Here is an 8,433-nt window from a genome sequence, read left to right as displayed (position 1 = left end):
TCACGTGCTTGATGCACCGGGCATAATTTCAGGTAAGTACCGGTTAACGTGGCTAAATGGATATCCCCTGGAGAACCTATTTTTAATGGTGATTCAGCTTTGTCGGCAAAGCAAAAAAAGCACGCTGGACTGCACTGCAGGTGGGGCAGTTGTAACATGAAGAGAGATTTGGGTGGGGTGTGTTCAAACTGAAATCTGAATTGCAATGTAAAAAAGTCAAACATCTGTCGGCTACATGCAAAAGCAGCCAGTATTTACCCTGCAGAGAAACAATATAAAATGTATTTGTTACCCTTGCATAGCAATGTGGTTTGTTCCAGACAAAAAAATTACTTGCTTTTTCGCTTTACCTAATCTGGCCAATAGTCCTCACAAATATACTGGAAACTATAACTATACTTTAATTTTTTTGTTTCATAATCAACAACACACATTGGTTCGCACGAGGGACCGATGTTTTGCTAATGCGCATGTGCATATGCCGGGTGCGAGCGGGCTCATTTGCACCCACCGCTGCGGGCGTGGGGCAGCAAGAGGGGACGCGCCTATGGGAACGCCCAGTGTTTAATGAAAATGCTGGTTATTCCCATGGATGAGGCAGTGACGCAGCTTCCAAGGGCGGGCAGCTGACATCACCGGATGTCAGCTGCCCGCCTGTTCCCGTACAATAATAGTTAGTAAAGGTATAAATTATTTCCTCCAAACACTCAGATTCTACTCCCTAAAATTAAGTATCAAACATGCAAGAGGACATTTCCTTATCGATAACTGTAAAGTATAATTTATAAAGTTAATGACTTTATTCCAAAAATATGCTACTCTACCGCACTGCCACAGATTGTGAAAAGGGGCAGCTGCGGCACTCCCACATTTCACACAACTATCCGGTGTACCCAGAATCATATGAGCCCTCTGACCAGGTGAAATGTAAGCTCTAAACATTATTTCAAATAGATCTCCTGCAGTGAAGCAGAATAGAGGTGTTTTAGAGTAGATTGGCAGTGCTGCACAACATCGTCAACTCCTGTGAAGTCAGGAATATCATTCATCTATTTAACCATCGATTTCATCCATAGTTTGTTTTTTTGTGTTACACGAAGTGTGGAGTGATAATGACTCGGCTTATACGTACGAGTTCTGGTAATGGGAAAACAGCAGTAAGATAGGATCTCTAACATCTTTGGTAAACATGGGAGACGGTTGAAACTGAATGAAGTGGCTGGCCTGCAGATACATATAAAATTGTGCATGTACCAAAGCATCTTTTCATTTTAGGTCAGCAAAAGATAGCAAGTAGCCTCCGGGGGCGAAGACCTCTCTAATTGCAGAGATACCAGAGTCCCTCCACCGCAAAAACATATTGTCCAAGCCTGGTATAAATAAAGAGCTATAGCTCAGGAAACTACTTATGATGGAAGTCCCATAAAGTTCAGTACCCCACTGCACAGAGAGGAAGAAAGCATCACCCAGCATACGCATTGGGGATACACAGACTTCATAGTAATCCTATTGTTAATAGTGCAAGATTGGATCAAGTCCACATCAATAACCATATGACGAGTCAAGGCAAAACTGTAGAACGTAGCGTAAATTAAGCAACCAAAAGAAAAACAGTTCACATCAGAGCAGCAATATCCTTTAGGACCTCTCGATCCCAACTGGCGCCTCTCCAATCTGTCCTCAACTCTGCAGCCAGGCTCATCTTCCTCTCCCGCCGCTCTAATTCTGCCACTGCCCTTCAACAAAATCAGCACTGGCTCCCATTCCCCTACAGAATCCTCTTCAAACACATCACACTCACATACAGGGCCATCTCTAATTCCATTGCTCCATATATCTCTAACTTCATCTCCATTCAAACACCCTCCTGCCCTCTACGGTTGGCCGATGACTGTCGTCTCTCCTCCACCCTGATCACTGCTTCCCACGCTAGAGTACAGGACTTTGCCTTGCTTTACCCCTTCAGTGGAACGTACTCTCTTGCTCCATTAGACTCTCCCCGACCTTGAAAAGCTTCAAACGGGCACTGAAAACTCACCTATTCATCAAAGTGTACCCTTCCACTGCATAAACTAGTCCTGCATAAACTAGCTGGTTCTCCGACCCCTTGCCTGTTTACATCCTGCTATCTTGCCACCACCCACTTGCTTGCACCTCTTGTAATCTGTCTGTCTCCCCTTCCTACTAGATTGTAAGCTCCTCCGAGCAGGGCCCTCTTCCCTCCTGATGTTAAAGCCCTCTTCTCTTCACATTTCACTCACAGCTCTCCTATACTCAAACACTTAGGGGTAGATTTATTAAGCTCGGTGAAGTGATAAAGTGTTTTTTTTCACCGGACAATCAGCTTTTACCTGTCATGTTTCAAACCAAGCCAGTAACTTCACAGGTAGAAGCTGATTGGCCGGTGATTAAAAACCAGACACTTTATCACTTCACCGAGCTTAATAAATCTACTCCTCAGTGACCATCTTCGTCCGCATACTCCTCTACATCATTGGCCTCAAGCCTCTTCTAGTATGTTGATTGAGTCCTCACTACTTATATTTAAGCTGTAATGTGTATTGAACTGTGGTGCTCTTTATTTGTACTCTATTTTTGTTATTTATTCAATGTTATGCCAAGTTTTGTCTCCCTGTATTGTTCCTTTGTACCGCGCTGCGAAACACTTGTGGCGCCTTATAAATAAAATTATAATTAATAATAAGGACCGAAAGCAAGAAGCTCATAGGCACAATATTGCATAGTCATTGACAGGAACTATCAGTACTATTAGCCATATGCCCAAGGTGATTGGTATCTTATCAGTCATCTGGAGCACATTGGGGAGGTTAAGCACAGGAAAGAGACATCACACTTTCTGTGATATACCCATCCGCATCCGCAGCTTTAGTAAAAATCCTTATGTGTGTCTCCTTCAAACAAACGTAATCTTGCTGGATATAGAAGTGTTATATGGAAAAGAGAAAGAGGGACTGTTATTTGGGACGCACACCTCAAAAATAATAAAATTTACAGTTTATTCAAATTCCCTTCTAATGCTTTCAGGGAAATAACAGTGAAATAAAGAAGTTAAAATCACAAACACAGACAAAACATACATTACTGTGCTTGACATATATTGTGCTTGAATATTTAGAAAGGATATAGACGTGCAAATTTCTTGTTGGCTTTAAACCGTTTTGCACACAGTTGCGGGCACAAGTAATTTCTGCGTAGTAATCTTGAAATATGAACAGTCTCATCCCTTTCAAAGACAAATCCCTTTGTTTCCTGGAGGCCGACCAAATGATTTCTTTATGCAAAAAAAATAAGGCACCTGAAGATCACAACCCTGGGTCTACTATTGGTAGCCTTGCAAACTGGGCCCAATCTGTGTTCCCCTTCAATGACCATGTTCTCGCATTCAGCCTGAATCTGTAGCATCTCAGGAAGTGAAGTTTGGAGAAAGCTGTAAAGCTCTGGCCCTTTAAGGGATTCATCTCAATCCACAATGCGCAGGTTATTTCTTCTGATGTATTTTCAAGATCATCGATCTTATTTTACATCTAAATACAGACATTCCTCAATGACCTACCTGTTGACCATCCGGACTTACAACCTTTGTTTAGTGTCCGTGCTGTGACTGCTCGGACTTACAACCCCGCCTGCTTGGATTTACGACCTGTCCGCCTACCCTCTCGCAGTTACGACCTGCCCAGACTATTTAGCGGCCCACGTCTCAGAAGTATTAAGGGGTTTTATATAGGTTTGTTTAACGACCAATTCGCTTAATGACCGGGTCGTAGGAACGGAACCTGGTCGTTAAGTGAGGAATGTCTGTATATGTATTTTGTAGTGTAGATGTAGAATGTTTCTCATCTGAAACATCTTTAAATAACTCCCCCACCCTGCACTCTGTTTCATGCTGAACATGTGTAATCTGCTGCAGCTGCTGCTTAATGTCTTGCACTGCCAGTGAAAACTTAGCAGCCTGTGCGTCAATGAGAAGACCCATGGTCTTCTGAATATCTTTGACAACTGCCCCATATATTACAGGGGAGTCCTCATGAGGGGGACCCTCAGATTGGGGCACAGACTGGGGTTCCTGTGGCTGTGAGCCTGGCGTGGTCTCTGTCATGGCGGCCATCTTGGTTTCCGTCCCCCTCCTTTCATCTGTAGGTTTTTGTGATCTGGCGGGCATCTGATGGGAGAATTACTTCTCCATGTACCGGCACGGGGTAGTGAGTGCGGGCCCACTTTGCAGGGTGGGATTGTGAGTGTGGGAGCTGGATTACAGACAATGTGAGCTGGGGCTGCAGCAGAACTCTTCCGATGTGTCTGCTCACATAGAGGCCTGAACCAGAGGTGTCTTTAATACCAATTTTACATTGCCAAAATAACCTGGGTTATAACCCGTGTCAAGCAAACAGGAATTAAAGCAGGGTCGGATCCAGGTCGATCTGCAATGTGAAAGGGTCTGACCTGGTTTATTCAAACCACCACTGGGCAATAAACCACCACTCACGTGCTGATTGGCTGTTCCTGTGTCTTAACCCCTGTACACACGCATCGATTTGCTTTTGATTCGATGTTAGATTCGATTTTCTATTAGATGTGGCATTAGAGCTTTCCATTCGATTTGCCATTAGATCTGCACTTTTGCATTAGATATCGAATTCGATATACATTCATGGTACATTGTCAACATTTGATTTACTAGATCGAATTCGATATTTCCTCGGCTGCACAATAGATTTTTCTGTTCGATTTTGTGAAAACGGGAGCGCAAATCGAATAGAATGTAGATCGAAAGTGACACAAAAACAATTCGATTTCGTTTAGGATTCGATTTGATTTTGCTTCTATAAGCAAAATCGTATTGAAAATCGGGAAAAATCGATGCATGTGTACAGGTCTTAAGTATTATAGCTGAATGTTTTTTAACAGCTCCAAAAATATGTGTCTCATAGGGTAATAGTGGGATCGTCCCAGCGCGATGTCTTCTTTTTACGACTGTACAGTGGTCGGGTTAGCGGTGCGGGGGTCCTCCTCTTCGTCTACCTTGATGATGTCACTAGCTAGAGCCCTGGACACAGGCAGCACACTGCAGTACAAAGGCAGTATTTTAGAAGTTCAGCATGTGTGAGGATTAATTGTTGTGGCCAATTAGAGTGATAAGGAGATGAGAGAGCTGTTAATGATCAAGGGGGAAGCTGAGATATGCAGGCAAAATACAAGCACTGTCAAAGATGCTATAGTGTACAATGAATCATGAACTCAGGGCTAAACACATGGGTTGCCCAACTGCTCGGGGAGTTGGGCATGCCCCTAAAATAACACAAATGGAGGGGTCACAGCTCTCAGTCCCACCCCTCTGCACGAGGCTACAGGTATGTTAGATGAGAGCAGGGGAAATGTGACTGGTGACATGTTACAGTATAGGCCAGTGGAATCTCGGCACTCAATAGTATCAGAATTTCATCCACGGCACCCTTAGGCCGAAAGTTTCTTATTGAGATAAAATATCAATTAAATAAATATGTAATCTTTAGGTTTAATTATGTAATGAGGGACAAGATGTGCTTCTGTTTGTCCATATATTTTATAATTGACAGCCACAAGCACTGGGTTTTCAATTATTATTGATCATAATTAATTTGAATTGGTCCTGGACCACCCACCCGAGGCGTGATACGGTCGATAGGTTGACATAATTTAGGTTGACCGCTAAAGGTCGACAAGGCTTAGGTAGACACATGAAATAGGTTGATATGGCTAAGGTTGACAAGGTCGAAAGGTCAACACAATCATTAGGTCAACAATTGGAAAGTCAACAGTCAAAAGGTTGATGAGCATTTCACGTTTTGTTTTCCAAAACAGGCGGTATTTTATACCTTACCATCCACTAGGGCAGGGATGGGGAACCTTCGGCCCTCCAGCTGTTGTTGAACTACACATCCCAGCATGCCCTGCTCCAGTTTTGCTATTTGGCTATGCTAAAACTGTTGCAGGGAATGCTGGGATATGTAGTTCAACAACAGCTGGAGGGCCGAAGGTTCCCCACCCCTGCACTAGGGCATAGTGGAAGAATATATTAGTCTGCCGAGCGCAGTGATGCACCATCCCCAAAGCATGGCGAGCGGACGCAGTACACTAAAACGGTGTCCATATCGACACAGCGAAATTTAGGACAAAAAAAAGTGAAAAACGAATTTCTACCTTTTGGCTTTCGTCCTCTGTGTCAACCTATTGAAGAGTATCACTATGTGGTGCACTTGGGAGAAAATAAATAAAATATAACTTTTATTAGAGTTAATTGATAAAAAGTTGCGAAATATTGACTCAAAAAACCACACAAACATGTAGGACACAGACAGTGTAAATAAAAAGGATACTGAAACCTCGCGCAGTGGAACCTACCCCAATAGGTTTTATATGAATTATTTTAATGGCATGCGTTACCAAGAAATCAATACAGATGTACATTGTGTTGGAAAAAAATTATTTTATATATCCTGTGTGTACCACTCTTTTACCGACATATAGCATGATCATGGGAAATCATCCCTATATAATCAAATAGCTAGTCTATTGAATGGTAACTAATACGTATTAGTGATTATGATACAGTATACAGTGGGGGCAGGTAGTGCTTCCGATCATAGGCATAGATGCTAAGCGGTGAGTGACAGCCAGGAGCCTGAATCTCGAGGCTGCGGGCGTGTGTCCACTGGCACTGGTTGGATCTCACTATAGCGGCATGCTCCACATGCGGACAGACGTACCAACACTGGAGCGCTTAGCCGTTTAAGGAGACCGGCCATAACCTGTGGTTCCCGCTATGTGGTGGGGGAAGGACCGGGGTGTCAGGCTGCTACACCTCCGGTCAGTCGTGCACCCTTGAAGGGAGCTGCGGTGAGTGGCGCCACTACACTGCTTCTTGAGCTCCACGGACTCAGTGAAAACTGACGTCCATCGGTAACGCTGCACTTTTAAACTAGCATCAATCAAAATACATTCAAATGGGGAAGGGAAGCAGGGGGGCATACACTGCGGGCGCAGTCGGTCTGCGTACACACTTCACAGGTACGCTTCTGGTCCAAACGAAGCTTACCTGCGAAGCATATGCCGACCTACTGTGCCCGCAGTGTATGTGGTGACGGGGAGGTGCTTGAAAACAGAGGGTGCCACTGTGTCTGCCCGGGACCTGCCGCCGGCGAATCAGTCTGCGGTCCAGCTCTCTATCTCCCTGCTCTCCCGGCTCCAGCTGCCATAAAAAATGACAAACAGAAAATTTCTGCCCCCATACTGCAGACCATTTTTGAGGATGCTAGAAGAGGCGGAGGCCTCCTCTAGCATCCTTAAAAACGGTCTGCTGTATGGGGGCAGCCATTTTCTGAGTTACACATTTTTTATAGCAGCAGGAACCAGGAGAGCAGGGAGAGCCGGACTGCAGACTGATTCGCCGGCAGAAGGTCCCGGGGCAGACGCAGCGGCACTATGTGGAGAGGTAAGAGGGTTTGAGGTGGGGAGGTCGGGGGCGATGTGGTGTGTGTGTGTGTGTGTGGGGGGGGGGGGGGCGGTGCAAAGATTTGTGGCAGGGGGGAGAATTTTTCATAGTTACGCCACTGCTCATACCCCCACTATCCATGCCAGCATGGAGTTGATTTTATATAGTGTGGCGAGCTCAGCGGGCCACCGGGCCAGAAGAGTGGCGAGCGTATGTGCGTATTAAGCAAATAGCTTAGTGGGCGCCCAACTAACATATCAGTACCCTTTTTTTTTTCAAGTGCTCTTGATGGCACTGGCATCCCCTGCCTGGTACACTGGTTCCCTCCACTGCCCTCCCTGCTCCCTCCACCGGCTCTCTGGTAGCCGGCATCCCCCGCCCACTGCTGTCCCCCACCTGGCTCCAGGCTGCACATAAGATTTAGCAAATCCGGATATCTACATGTGCGATTTGGGCCGATTTCATGGCCTGATTCATCCAAATTGGGTGAAATCCTGCCCAAATCGCATAGTGTATGGGGGCCTTTACAGCGGTTTCCTTCCACGTACTAAAAATATGCTAGTAGGTCAATTGGCTCTCGACAAAATGAACCCTAGCCTATAATGATTGTGTATCTGTGTATAGCCATGTGGTAGGGAATATTGGGGCAGATGTATTAAGCCTTAACAAGAGATAAATGCAAGGGTGATAACAAGAGATAAACATCCAGCCAATCAGCTCCTCACTGACTTTTTTCAAACACAGCCTGTAACATGGCAGTTAGCAGGTGATTGGCTGGACGTTTTATCTCTCCTTATCACCCTTGGATTTGTCTCTTGTTAAGGCTTAATACATCTGCCCCATAGATTTTAAGCTCCACTGGGGCAGGGACAGATGTGAATATTAAAATATTCCCTGTGAAGCACTGCGAGATATGTGTGCACTATATAAATAACATAATAAAT

The sequence above is a fragment of the Crinia signifera genome, chromosome 6 (genome assembly GCF_055691185.1).
Source record: "Crinia signifera chromosome 6, ASM5569118v1, whole genome shotgun sequence".
Lineage (NCBI taxonomy): Eukaryota > Metazoa > Chordata > Amphibia > Anura > Myobatrachidae > Crinia > Crinia signifera.
This window is presented reverse-complemented; position numbering follows the sequence as displayed.